Source organism: Enhydra lutris, unplaced genomic scaffold, assembly GCF_002288905.1.
Source record: "Enhydra lutris kenyoni isolate GAN:26980312 unplaced genomic scaffold, ASM228890v2 scaffoldscaffold16, whole genome shotgun sequence".
In the NCBI taxonomy this organism is placed as follows: domain Eukaryota; kingdom Metazoa; phylum Chordata; class Mammalia; order Carnivora; family Mustelidae; genus Enhydra; species Enhydra lutris.
This window is the reverse complement of record NW_019154100.1, coordinates 18919644-18935227: the sequence shown is the minus strand read 5'-3', so window position 1 is coordinate 18935227 and position 15584 is coordinate 18919644.

The window sequence follows — 15584 nt, the reverse complement described above, 5'->3', positions numbered from 1 at the left end:
TTCGGTAAATAAAAGTATTTTTTGAAATAGAGAGGAACACTTCATTATGACAGAAGTATCGGTACAATGTTTAATTTGTATGCATCTAATAGCCCCAGCTTCAAATACATGAAAGCCAAATTGACAAGATGGATGACAAAAGTAGACAAATGCACAATTCTAGTTGGGGATTGGAATAGACCTCTCTCAATAACCACAGAACAAGGGTAAAAAATAAACCCAGAGCACTATAGAAGAATATTTGCATAACAAAGCCATCAAATTTGACCAAATGCCATAGCCCAGTTTCACATGTGATAATGGGGTATAGGTCATATTTTTTAGATGTATTTATCTGTGAGGGAAACACATGGTGGGGAGGATAAAAGGCCCTGAAGACAATGACCTTAGACGAGTCATAGGGGTTAGAGGAGGCACTGGAAAGGAAATAGAGGTACTAGAAGCTTTGGGGAAACAGTGGGACCCGGACTTCCGGCCCCAATATCAGAGCAAGACCAAAAAACAACAGACAACACAAACACCAATAATGGCAAAATATAACTTTCACAGCTTAGGTGCTTATCATTATTGCTTCAGAAATTGTAAAGAATATGACAACAGCATAAAACATTCTAAAAACAGTCAGCAATGAAAGTCACTGATATCCCAGCATTTTCTGTATGTCTGTTAATTTAATATTTTTAAAGGCTTATTTATTTATTTGCCAGAGAGAGAGACAGCGAGAGAGGGAACATAAGCAGGGGGAGTGTGAGAGGGAGAGAAGCAGGCCTCCCACTGAGCAGGGAGCCCAAAGCAGGGCTTGATTCTAGGACCCTGGGATCATGACCCCAGTGGAAGGTAGATGCTTAATGACTGAGCCGTTGACTTTAATGACCCAAGCGCCCCTGTTAATTGAGTATTTTGTTGTAACTCTATAAAAAATGGAGTATACTTTCTTTTCTGTTACAAACTAGGTGTTGCTTTGATATTTTGCAACAGCTTCACTTGATCAGAGAATCCTTTTTTGACCAAATATGTACCTAGAAATGCTATAAATAATTTAGATGTTTCCAGAGAAATAAATATAAAAGTTTTAATGGATCTAATTCTTTTGTGGTTACTTTAGTTAAATTATGCTTTACTCTCCAAGTCAATTTTTGGTTCAGTGAATTCTTTCTGGCAATACTGGAGAACATATTCCGTTTCTTTTCTTAAATGGGTAAATCACAGAAAATAGTATCAGGAAGGTTATAAGATTTTTAAATTTCATTATCAAATCTTTTTAACAGCATCCAGTTGGATGTCTAGTTTCAAATCAATGGTTTAAACCAATCATTTTCTAATTGCTGCAAAAAAAGAAGCTCTAGAAATTCTGTGGGCAGGCTTATGTTAAAATTATTTAAATTGTCTGTTAACTCATTAAGTTTTCTTTTACTTTAATGATCTCATTTCCTTCCATTTTAAGAAGGACTTTACTTAAGCTTTTCAGTATCTTTTAGAGGGGTTCATATAATTTTATATTTTCATTTTTATTGCTTAATATCTCATTTGATAAAATAAAAATCAAAAAGATAGTATTCAACAGTGGCACCAAATATTAAGCCAAAAAAAAAAAAAAAAAAAAACCAAAAACAAAACAACCCAAATAATGTGTTTTGGAGGGTCAACTTACTTCCTTTTGTAGGATAAAATATACAAACTCTTCTTCATATCACTGAACATACTACAAAATAACCTGTCATTTAAGGGGTCACTATTTTATAAATAGACCAAGTAGCATCTATTGATCTAGCAAGTCTCTTATTACAGTCCTTAGCAATTAATTGTCAAGGAATAATATAATGAATTGCTGAAGTATTTGTTGCCCCTTCTTTTAAACCGACTGTAAACCTATTTTGCTAAAAAAAGAAGATACAGGCCCGAAATGAAGTTGCTTAGGCTAAGCCCCACGTCACCTAATTGAGACTTACCAATAGTTTCAGGCCTCTCAGAAATAGAATCTTAAAGCAGTCTTTCAATAATCAACTGATCAGCACCAGTTCGGTGGTCTGCCCAAGAGACAGCCACGTTCCCCAAGAGGAAAGTAACTGGTAATCAACCAGTTTTTTGCTTCATAGAACTTCCTTCTTCCTGCTCCCTTCTGCCTATAAACATTTTTTATTTTGTACAGCTCCTTGGAGCTCTTTTCTTCAGCAAGATTGGAGGCTGCCTGAGTCAAATGGATTTTTTCTCAAACTCTTAAAATTTTTAATATGCCTCAGTTTCTCTTTTAATACCATATCGCTAAGCAGTTATAGTTGCAACTTTACCCTTTACATACATTCCTGTATTGGGAAAGGTAATACTTTCCCTATTAAATAGTTGTAAAGACTTCAAACATTGACAACTCTTTTATATCCATGGTCAGTAATTTTAAAAAGTTGATTACTTTTTCTCAATTACTTTTTGTCCTTAATACTCTTACCCAAGTGTAAGACCTCATTGTCACACGGGATACATGTTCATTTGACTATTGTTTGTTACACCACTGAATTTTGCCATCTTTCACTTTTATTGCTTATTCTTAAACCAGTATTGTTCTTTTCTTCTTCTTCTTTTTTTTTAGAGAGAGAAGGCATGCACACTCACGTGTACACAAGAGTGGGGCGAGGTGGGGGAAGGCGGAGGGGGAGGGAGAGAGAGGATCTCAAGCAGGCCCCATACCCAGTGCTGAGCCTGACCTGGGGCTCCATCTCATGACCCTGAGGTCATGACCCGAGCTGAAATCAAGAGTCAGACTCTGAACTGACTGAGCCACCCAGGTGTCCCTATACCAGTATCATTCCTAAATGGAAGGCAATACATTATTTTGTCTAGATTTTTTTCCCTTTGTCACATACCTGGGAAGATCACCTTTCTCCAACATGGGGTGCCTTACCCCATTTGTGATCATTGGTGCTTTATGATGATCTTTCTGATTAGAAGGTTTAAAAGAACTTGAAGTGCCAATATTATTGTTCCAAACTTTTCTCTTAACTCTTTTTACAAAGAGTTCTCTTCTTACTCTATGTTGCCAGCTCTATTATTGCGTGTCTTGTAAAATGTTCCGTTAATCTTTTTTTAAAAAGATTTTATTTATTTACTTGACACAGAGAGAGATCACAAGTAGGCAGAGAGGCAGGCAGAGAGAGAGAGGGAGAAGCCAGCTCCCTGCTGAGTAGAGAGCTCGATGTGGGGCTTGATCCCAGGACCTCAGGATCATGACCTGAGCCAAAGGCAGAGGCTTTAACCCACTAAGCCACCCAGGTGCCTCAAATGTTCAGTTAATCTTGATGACTTATTGTCTCCTTAATTAAAAAAAAAAGTACACAGGCCCATTTGCAGGGTGAAATATCACCCTTCCAGTTGGTAAATAACCTCTGTTCTGAGTCTCTGGGTTTTCAAAGCAGTATGTTCATAGGTATTTTGTGTTTATACCTAAAACAGCCATAAGGTCTAGGCTCAGATGTTTGTGAGCAGGAATAACATATGTTTTTCTCATCTACTTCAGTGTCTGGATAAGTATTTTAATATTTGGAGGAATATGGGACAATTTTTCGTGGTGCCAGACTTCCAGCATCCCTGGTCTCACGTTAAATAGCCATAGTTCCTCAGCTATTGGGACAACCAAAAATGTGTCTACAGGTTTCCAAAATTTTCCATGTCCCTTTTGAGAAACACTACATTTGCTTACATTATTAAGTACTAGTATAGCCCCTGCTTTGGCCCCTCAAGAAGACTTGAGTCCAAACATTTAGCTTTAGTTGCTCTCTTTGAAAAACAAGAAAAGAATGATCTGACTTAGTTCCATATAAATAGAGAATGTGAGGCAAATGACACCAAAACTATACAGTGAGGACCAGGAGAGAGTAAAAATAAGGACATTCTCTGAAATAAAAGATTGTGATTTTCCACAACAATAATGATAACATAATTATAATTTATTGAAGAATTACTTTGTGCCAGGCTCTGTGATTATTGTTTTACATGTTTGAATTTTTTTTTTAAAGATTTTATTTATTTAACAGAGAGAGAGAGACCACAAGTTGGCAGAGAGGCAGGCAGAGACAGAGAGGGGGAAGCAGGCTCCCTGCTGAGGAGAGAGTCCGATGTGGGGCTCGATCCTAGAACCCTGAGATCATGACCTGAGCCAAAGGCAGAGGCTTAACCCACTGAGCCACCCAGGTGCCCCTACATGTTTGAATTTTATTTAATCCTCCCAACAGCCTGATCTGGAATAAGAGTTGTTATGCACTTTAGAGGAAAGGTGTATTCTCCAGAAACTTGCCAGCTCTGTGCTCTGAGCCCGATGCCTAGTTTCTAAGCAGGCAGGCTCTGAGGATGGGGTTTGTGGCTGGGGTTTATGGATCACCACTTTGCTCAGACCCAGGAAAATATACAGAGTGAGTGGCTGGGGGAGCACAGCCAACCTCATCTGGGGGGTTTTTCTGCCCCTCTATATCCCAGGATCCCGATTTTTAAAACATTTTTATGTGCAGCTTCTATTTTATAAAAGTCTCTTCCTCTCAATTTTTAAAACTGAAATATTAACTTGAGCCAATCATTTTTGAAAAAAAGCATTTTGTCATACCACGCCTTGAATTCTTGGACTGATTACCAGAGTTTTGTTTTCTTATAGAAGTAATTAAACTCTTTCTGTATCTGATTATTTTCTGTAAAGAGACGGAAATTGCTATTTAGAGATAATGGATTTCTAGCAGAAACTTGGAGCATCAACATATTGGCTAGAAAGAAGCCATTTGGTCCAAATATTTGTTGGAGAAAACAATGTCTTTGTTAATCCCTGACATTCAAGAATGCGATGTTGATTCTTCCTCTAAATTCAGATCTGCTGACATATCACTGATGGTGATATTTGGGCTCAGAAACATGGAAGGTGAGGCAAAAATGGCATGCTACTTGGGTTTCAGTCAGATACATCCTGATTGCCCACTGGCTCTGGGAAATTGCGCACTGGCAGAAGGACCACTGGAGCCTCACGGACACAAACTTTGGCCCAGAAAGTCTTTTCCACACTAACTGATGTGCTTCCAGTATGGAAAATCTCTCTCTCTCTCTCATTTTTAAAACATTGATTTATTGAAGAGACTGTCTTTTTTCCACTGTATATTTTTTCCTGCTTTGTCGAAGAAACAGATGTAGTGAAAAGAAGGGCCATCTGTACCCCAATGTTCATAGCAGCAGTGGCCATGGTCACCAAACTGTGGAAAGAACCAAGATGCCCTTCAGTGCACGAATGGATAAGGAAGATGTGGTCCATATATACATGGAGTATTATGCCTCCATCAGAAAGGATGAATACCCAACTTTTGTATCAACATGGACGGGACTGGAAGAGATTATGCTGAGTGAAATAAGTCAAGCAGATAGAGTCAATTATCATTTGGTTTCACTTATTTGTGGAGCATAAGAAATAACGTGGAGGACATGGGGAGATGGAGAGGAGAAGGGAGTTGAGAGAAACTGGAGGGGGAGATGAACCATGAGAGACTATGGACTCTGAAAAACAATCTGAGGTTTTGAAGGAGTTGGGGGTGGGAGGTTGGTGGACCCTGGTGGCGTGTATTATGGAGGGCATGTATTGCATGGAGCACTGGGTGTGGTGCATAAACAATGAATTCTGTTACACTGAAAAGAAAAACAAAAACAAAAACAAAAAAAACCCATTGATCTATTTAAGTAATCTCTACACCCACCATGGGGCTTGAACTCATGACCCTGAGATCAAGAGTCTCAAACTTTTTTAACTGAACCAGCCAGGTACCCCAGAAAACCTCTTCTCTCTTTTATGATTGTATTTATTTATTTAAGTATGAGTGGGTGGAGGGGCAGAGAGAGGAAGAGAGAGAATCTTAAGCAGACTCAGTGCTGAGCGTGGAGCCCCACGCAGGGCTCTATCCAATGACCCTGAGACCATCACCTGAGCCAAAATCAAGATTTTCACCCCTAACTGAGCCACCCAGGTGCCCCTGGGAAATCTCTTTTAAACATAAGTGATTTTACCCTAACTCTGGCTTTGCCTCTCCTAAGGACAGGAGGTGTCTACATTAAAACACAAAGGACAATAAACTTTAGTTACTTCCTTTTTTCTCATCGATACTCTTGGGAAAATAGAAGTTACTGAGGAGAGAAAGTGATAGTTGAGGCACTTACAGATGTGTTACCTGAACTATCAGAAGAGATTAGGAAGTTCTAGGGCACCTAGTGTCCTTCAGTGATTAAATCTGTCACTATAAGTCTAATTCAAACTGTATTTATATTTACTCAAGAAAAATATGTTTGTCAGGATGTGGGTTCCAAAGGCCGATATTAATTTTGAAGGTCAGAGTCTTTCACTGGGTGGGAGTTGGGGAGATATCAGAAATCTTAAGGGAAATCCGTCAAAATACTTGTGTATGCAAGACTGGAAAAGAAGTTTTATGGGACAAACTACGAGGAAGCCCTCGCTTTTGAAAAGCCCGAGCTTTTCAAGAGTTGGTAACACATGTACAAAGTCTTCATGTGGCTAATGGGTATGTGGGGCACAGCGTTATAAGGGGCTCACCAAGACTTCACGTGGGGAGTGTTGGCAGACAAAGTGCCTCTCTGGGGATCTAGACCCAAACAAATAGTATGTCGGTTCCCAGGCTGTCCCCTAAATTATTTGATAGATGTAAACCTTCAACATAAAGCTGACAGATACAACCTGAGTACAATGTAGTGACATTTTAAACTTAGGGGCCAATTAGGGGCCAAGGCTGAGATCTAAGAGGGTGATTGGAGAAAAGGGATTATTTTTAAATATTGGATGTATTTTAGCCCAGATTCTGTGGAAAATGGAGCCGGCAGAAGCTTCTGTTTGAATTCATCATTTGAGAGTTCAAATCCAAGGAAGCGGGAAATGAGCCGGAGAGGGAGAGAGGGTGCACTCAGGGAGGGCATCCCAGGGCTGGTCATGCTGGTTATCCAGAGCACCTGACTGCTCCCCCTCATGGGGCCATTTTCTCAGACGCCATGGGAACTACTGCATTTTAGGAAAGTCTGAGGGAGGGAGAAAAGAAAAGTTTATCTGACAGCACCCATTTCCCGTCAGCTAAAGATGTACCCCGCAAGCTAAGAACTCTTCATGGGATATTTACTCCATGCACCCAGGGTGCACACGACTGATCCTTAAGAAGTTCCCCGGCTTCTTGTGCTTCAGCCGCAGTAGAGAATCTGGCAATAGTGAAGCACCATGTGCCGCAGGCGTGAGGCAAGTCCCTGCTGGCTTCTGCCAGGGAAGCTAATGACAAACGAGTGGCCTGTGAATGCCTGGCCTCTCAACATGAATCAAGATAAAATTAACTAATTAATTTAAAAATATTTTATCTATTATTTGAGAGAGAGAGAGAGAGAGCATGCACAAGTGGGGGAGGGGGAGAGGGAGAAGCAGACTCCCTGCTGAGCAGGGAGCCCAATGAGGGACTTGATCCCAGGACCCTGAGATCACAACCCAAGCAGAGACAGCTGCTCAGCTGACTGAACCGCTCAGATGCTCCAAATCAAGATAAAATTTAGTTAACTCTCTGTGTCTAGAGAGAGCCACCTGTAAGAGAGGCTTTCGTTGGTCCCACTGTAGGCAACAGGACACAGAGCACGTGCTTGCTCTCCTACAGAGCGCATGAGGCCCAGCTTGTCTGGGTGCACCATTAAGATGGATTTGATGGAAAGGAGCTGACAACTCGAGCTGGCATAACATTAAGGAAGTGTATTAACTCCGATAAGAGGAAGTCCAGAATTTGGTGAATTCAACAGTTGAATCACGTTCAAGCTCTCTGCTTTCAAATAGGCTACCATCTGCCCAGATTTCTTCCTTTCCTTTCCTTTTTTTTTTTTTTTTGAGAAATAGTCCTATGTAATATGTTCCAATATCATATATTTTTCCTCGTTCTCTTTATACAACAGCCTTGGCACCACAACATATAAAATTTGACTGTTTTGTCAGCTGCTTCACAACTTCACAAGAAAAGTTGCCAATTTCCCAGCTAGGAAAAGGAGCTGGGCTCTCATTTATTTCTTCCCTGTATTTTCCACTCACACAAATTCACGTTTCACATTCCCTTATTTGCCATACCTCCTCTTCCGGGATCATATTTTGTACTTTTAGGATTCTTGGTTGCAAACAACGATGAAAGCGTGGCTAACTTAAACAGAAATGGAATCTGTTAAAAGGATATCTAGGCTGACAGCATCTATGGGAAAGCTGGAAAAACAACTTGGGCAGAAACCATGACAGGTAAAACACAGCCAAAATTCTGCCACAGGACGGTCTGCTTAGACTGTCGCTGCTGGGAGCACTGCCACCCCACACCTGCCCTGCGCAGCTGGACCCGCGGTCCCTGCCAAGCCCCTCCCCGAGTCACACTGCCTCACCCACCTATAGGGTAATGCTTTCTCATTATTCTGATTTTCGTTGCTAAGAATCATACCAAGTGAATAGTACTTGCTTTTCAGAAGTAGAGACCTTTGTAATCGAATTGATTTTTTTCCGGTCCCTGTTGTCTCTAAAGATCTGGTTTTTCAAATAATGAGTCTTAAACATTATCCAGGAGCTACCTTTATTATTATGTGAGCTGTTTCCCTGTTGGGGTTTCACTACACGTGATCGATGTGTTCTCTGTATTGGTTTTACTTCAGTTTTAATAAAATATAATCAGGTAATTTGAATTTTCTGCCAGAGTGCTTGGCTTGTTTTCTGGCAACTCAATGGATAAATTTATTGAGCATGCATAGCTTGAAATTTTCTGGTAATAGTGTTTTATTGATTTGCTCTTTTGTAATTAAATCAAATAAGCTCACATTTCTAGGTACCCAAGCAGAGAGAACATGACTTAAACTTTTATCCACGTGGATTTGTTATTCTGCGCAATTGTGCTGATGGACACACGGAACCATGGAGGATGAGATATGAAATGTAATAAAACCCACATATTATCCAGAGCAAAGTCTACTTTTATCCAAGCTGTCCAGATGTCCAGATTTTTTAACACAAGCTGAGTGATGGTGGCTTACATTACCCATACAAGTGTGATTACAGCTAGAAAAAAAAAAACAAAAACAAACGGATTCTTTTTAGCCTAGAGGGTTTTTCCTCCAAGGAGCCCAAAACTGTGACTGCATTTTGCAGATGTTTTCAATGTATTTAGTTAAAGACAGTAGAAGTCAATAAAAAAATGTAATTTTAGAAATGGGATCTAGAAGACATACATGAACACAACACCTGACTGACTTTTTAATCTTTCAGCCCGCATTTAAGGTAACGTACACTGGTCAATATTTTTCATAAATAGTGTGGATCTCCCTGAGACTGATTCGGGGTTAGGGTCTTTCAAAAGGAAGAAATCAGAACACAGAGGGCCATCAAGAATTGTCTCTATTAACAAAGTGAATTAACAGAATCAATGACTTGATCACTTTGCCTTTGATCATGTGTAAGGAAACACTCCCCACCAGGCTCATTGCCATAACAGCAGAGTTGCATAAGATAGGCTGTTCATAGACTTGATTCTGCTAAAATCGCCTATGGGAAATTCAATCTAAAAAAACCTAGAAACATGGTCTCTCTCTCTCTCTCTCTCTCTCTCTTTAAACCAAGAAAAAAGATCAGGCTTTAAAGAGTGAGGTACTGAAGCTGGATTATAAATATATATATATTTATATACACAAGAAATACTTAAAAATGGTATCACTGCATGATTGTGACCTTGTCCTAGGGCAAAATGGCAGGAGGTTGTCCCCTCTCTACCAGGATGGCAACGCTGGAGGAAAACATGGGGCCAATCTGGAGAGCATTCATCACTCTTTATGAGCATTGCTAAATGAGCCCTTCTGGAAAGGCTGTTTAGCTCCTGGAGATACTTCAAAAGAGCCGGTGGAAGCCTGTGAAAAGCAGGTTGCCTCCAACACTTTAAAGGGCTTTGGGAACTACCTGAGTTTCTAGTGCGGGAATGTATTCCGTATCAGGCAGTCATTAAACTAGCTGCTTGAGATCCGTTAGGGACTCACCCAGTCTGGAGCTTCTGACCTTTTTAAGATCCGGCACTCCCTTTCAAATGCCTGACATCATAACCTCAGTTGAGAGGTAGAGATTGGGAGGGACCTGTGATTGTCAGGTTTCCTTTTGATTTTCTAGCCCCCACTCCCTTCCAGAGCAGTAACTGTCCCTGGACGTTCCCTGGAGATCCGCCCATCTGCTCACCAACAGCCCTTTGAAGTGACGGACTTCATTTTATATGGTGCCGCCATCCCTCATCCTCCTACTCCCCCAGGCCCTCCCGGTCCCAGGAAACAGGCGCACACGCACACACGCACACACGCACGTAACGCCCATGCCCTGCACGGAGCTCCTAGCTCCAACTGTAGAAACTGATGTGATCTCTCTCCATTTTGACCTCCCAGGGAAAGGTAGACCATGGTTTTTAATGATTTTGTTGTAGGTGGTTGGAATGATACCGGTAAGCAGATATCACTCAGTGCCATTATTCGATTTCTTCTGTGTTCTATGTGGTGACCTGCGGGTAATTCCTAAGTACAAACAGCTGTGCACTATGATCCAGGCCAGAAAATTTCTCGCCACTACTCATTTAAGCTTAAGTTATAAGAAAGCTGTCGTGGAGTTCATATGGACCCACCCATAATTTTCAAGTTAGTTAAATCATTTATCAGGTCATTGAATCATTTATCAAAAGGCCAGCAGGATACCTATTGTTCTGAGTATGTCCTTTTCTGGACAATGATAATGACTGGTTACTTGATTTATGTATTTATTAGCGATTGTTTAACAGTAAAACAAAATATCAGTTTCTCCACTGCTTGATGGCAACTGGAAAATAAAAGAACAAATCAATTTTTTTTTTTACAGAAAGACCTATCTCCTGAATTTAGTCAGTATCAGTACACAGAAGGCAGAGTCTAGAATAATGTTGATGATCTTTTTATCCTGAGGATCTTGAGGCCTCCAACTTTACATTTTAAAGCATATTCCAATTAAAGGGATAACAGGATGGAGACTCCCTTCATTTTGTCAGCTTGGGACAGGTTTCTTAATTTCTAAGAGCTTCAATTTCCTCGTCTGTAAAGTGAGAATAACGAATGGTTCCTCCCTCCCTCCCTGATCATAGGGTTGAATGAGAATAGTACTTGAAAGTATGAAACCTGATTTATAAGCAGGATTCCTGAAACATCGTGTGTGGAAGACTGGCAGGCAGCTGACCCATGTTGACTTTCTCTTCCCGGGGATTAAGTGAAAGGCTATGACTGTCTCTTTTCTCCAGTAACTTCTGGTGAGCCCCATCTTCCAGGCTCCCCTCTGCTTTCTCCCAAATTGATTTCTTACTCATTGCCTGGCCATAGTCATCTGACCTAGCAGTTCGTTTCCCCAAGGCACAGATTTTTAAAAGATAGCATTTGCCACATCCCCAGGATAAGTTTATGATATTTCTTCCCCACCAAGCATGTTGACCAAACTAATATGTTCATGTTTGGAGGCCTCCCCACCCCCAATTTGACAATGAAGTTGTCTTAGCAAATGGTTGATGACTTCATTTTAATGGAACTGGACCAACCTTGAGGACTTTTCACAAACATTTTCAGTTACATTATTTGATCAAATTTTTTTTATTTAGCATACTGAAACCCTTGCTGATTTTTCTTACTATTTTTCTTTTATTAAATCATATTCACTAGGATCAGTTCTCTTCTATGGAAAGTTCATAATAAAAATTTGATTTATTCATCATTTTGTTTTAACCCAGGTCTATTTTTTTTTTTAACCCATTGCCATTATAGGGTTTTTTTTGGGGGGGGGGACTCCATTTCTTTCTTTCTTTCCTTCTTTCTTTTTTATGAAAATGTTTTTACCCACAGAAAAGTTGGAGGAAGAGTAAAACAAATGCTCTTATACTCCTTTCATAAGCTCATTAAATTTTACCACAGTTCTAGATCTTTCACACATTTTCCTTTCCCCAAATCACTGAGAGTAGCATGCAAAATTTCGGTACTTCACCCCTAAGTATTTATCTATCCTGAGAACCTTATTCTACAAAAACCAACACCTTAGTTGAATTGAGCTTATAGTTAAGAAGGGGGAAGTGAGGGTGCCTGGGTGGCTCAGTGGGTTAAGCCTCTGCCTTCGGCTCGGGTCCTGGGATCGAGTCCCGCATCAGGCTCTCTGCTCGGCAGGGAGCCTGCTTCCTCCTCTCTCTCTCTACTTGCCTCTCTGCCTACTTGTGATCTCTGTCAGATAAATAAATAAAATCTTAAAAAAAAAAAGGGGGGGGAAGTGATTTGATCAACATGAATTCAATGGTGTCAATTAACATAAAGTTCATACTGAATTTTTTCAGATCATCCCCAACTGGTTCTTTGTAGGTTTTTTTGTTTTGTTTTTGTTTTTGGTTTCCATTTTTTGGTCTGAGTTTCAATCAGCTTCAAGAGTGGATACTCTTCCACTGTTATGCCTCACATACGCCATCACAGGAGGAAAAGCACTTTGTACTCTGGGATAGACAAAAGTAACTAGGTCACCCCTATATGTTTCTGGTCCTAAAAAAAAAACAGAGTAAATTTGGACATTTGCCATAGGCCTAACATCCCTAGCAAAGGTAAATGTATCCTCAACTTTTACAGTGCTAACATTGGAATATATTTCACAACCTTTGTTAGTATATTAATTATAAAAAAAAAATGCTGTATTTCCGCCATGAAGAGACTAGTGTCAGGTTGGTAATCTTGAGAAGTTTTATGTTTTTTCCTTTCATGCATTTGTGGTTTTTTGTTTGTTTGTTTTTATGGTGGGCTGATTCCTCTGTGCCTTAAATACTTGCCTAAGTCTTCTTTGGGTCATTCTGCGTCTTTCTCAATCTAGAACGATCCCCCTGCCTCCCTCTTTTCTTGATGACACTGACTCCTTCCAAGAGCCCAGGAGTGTCATCAGAACTGCTCTGTTCAATGTTTTAAAATCCATGACCATCATGACTTTTAGACGCCGACATTGTTCCCAGTTTATTTAGCCAGTGTGTGCCCCTTCAACAGCCAGTATCCTACTAAAGTTTGAGAGCTTCCTTGCTGGAGTCGTTCCAGGCTCATCCCAGCCCTGGAATCAGTTATGTCTCCAAACGGTCCCAGCTTCCCTTTTCCTGGAGAATGTATGCAGAAATCAAGATCTAGGCCTTTTCAATGGATAGAGCCAGGATTTAAAAAAAAAAAAAAGAATAATTTGTATTGTTATTTCCAATTTAATTCAGCAACATATGAGTTTTCCTTGCCTTGTCCCATTCCATTTTATATTTCCTCTCTCTCACAGTGAAACTACTGGTTCCTAACAACAATGCTATGTTTACTCCTTTACTCCAACCTGCAATATTTCAGAATTACAACACCAGTAGTGACAAAACTACTAAGTGGTTTGAGATTACTTTGGGTATTTTTTGTTTCCAGAATATATCCCACAATACTGTTTTCTAATACATGAATTACTTATTTACTGTTATGATTATGTTATTAATTACATATACACTTAGGATTATTAGTTTCTCATATTTAATTTTAGAGTTTACTTTTTCTATCATTTCTGATTTAATTATATTCATTGGATATGTAAAACGTTTATTGGTATAAAAGTCAGACTAAAAAAATAATTTACCCACGGCATAGTTTTGCTCTTTTCGTATCTCCTGTGGGGTAGAGCATAATGGGGAGTCCTACCTATTGCTACTGGTAACTACCTTTGTTAACTGATTTACCTTTCCTGTGTCTCATATAAGTAAAAACTAGATATTTTCTTTTTTTCTTGTTTTTTTAAAAAATACTTTATTTATTTGAGAGAGAGAGAGAGTGCGAGAGAGAAAAGGAGCAGGGCGAATAGCAGAGGGAGAGGGAAAAGCAGACTCCCCAATGAGCAAGGCACCAGATGTAGGACTCGATCTCAGAACCCTGAGCTTATGACCTGAGCCAGAGGCAGACACTTGACTGACTGAGCCACCCAGGTACTCCATCCATAAAAAACTAGATATTTTCTTATTCTTTGTATTGTCTTACAAATAGGTAGGATTCTACATATACTCTTTTGGACTTTACCTTTTTTTTACTTAACAGTAGAACCTGGGAATGACTCCTAGAACTTTCTTCTTTATGGCCATTATCTCTATAAAATTCAATTCTCTCATCCTAAGTGGATTTTTCTATCAATTGTAAGTCAATAAATTTACTGTGTGCAGCCAATGTCAATTATGTTTTTATGTTTCTCAGGTCAGTTTAAAAAAAAATGTATTTCATTGTCACAAAGATATTATTGTTCTGTCAGGTTTTCATAAAAAACAAATTTTCTATTTGTTTTCACAGTGCTTTTTAAAATCTCAACAGCAAATCCAGCATTTTTAAAATAGTGTGATTATTCCTTTTAGAAATTTTTATTAATAATTTGATAATTAACTTGCGATTTGTATTTCTTTCTCTTCTAAACTATGAGAAGATTTTAAACAGTATCCTTCAGGATTATTCTATTGTTCAGGATTAGATGACAAATTGATTTGTCAATTCACATTCTTTACATCCCTTTGGTGATGGTAGTCACTGACCACATGGCTGACTAAGCAAAGAGTAAGTGTTAAGGTAAAAACTGGTTTAAAGTTCCCTGGTTTAAAATGGCAGAGTTAAGTAGTGGGGACAATCTGACCCACTTATCATCAGGACATGTGGATGGAGAGTCTATGCTGTTGCATTAAGCAGGTTTTTTAGCTTGGTAGCACGTACGATTCATCCAGGCTGGTTTCTTACATTGTATCAGATGGCAAGAGCCTCTGTTATCATTACAAATTAGAATTTTCTAGTAAATTATTAAAGAAAACTACTAGAAGAATTTGGTGACTTGGTCTTGCTCAAGCCTACAAGTCTCAAAACAAATCCACCCCCCCCCCGCCCCATGTTATTTGCTTGTGTTTGCACTAGTTCTCATATGGCCTGTTACTGCAGTTGCTTTAATTCTGAAAGTTGCTATTCTTCAGCAACGAGGACTTACTAGTCAGATCTCAATGACTTCTTCTTTTTTTTTTTTTAAAGATTTTGTTTATTTATTTGACAGAGAGAGATCACAAGCAGGCAGAGAGAGAGGAAGGGAAGCAGGCTCCCTGCCAAGCAGAGAGCCTGATGTGGGACTCGATCCCAGGACCCTGAGATCACAACCCGAGCCGAAGGCAGAGGCCCAACCCACTGAGCCACCCAGGCGCCCGGTGACTTCTTGAGGAGAACCCTAAGCTCATTCCTTTGTTGAAATTCTTCCACCGACTTCATTCACTGTGACGCTCATAAATATGCCTCAGACCTTGCGTCTGTGAGGGATAGCTGGGGCAAACTGTCAGTGATGGAAATGAGCTGGCCAAGGTGGGTGGGAAATGGAAGGTTGAGAGGAGTGGAATAATCTGGGGATCCATTTGCCTTTCCTCACGTTTCCCATTGAGGCGTTGTCATAATTTTACAGGGTTCAAGAGAGCCCTCGCTGTGCTGCTCATCAGCCATTTTCCCCCAGACTCTGTGGCTGAACAGCTTTTCAT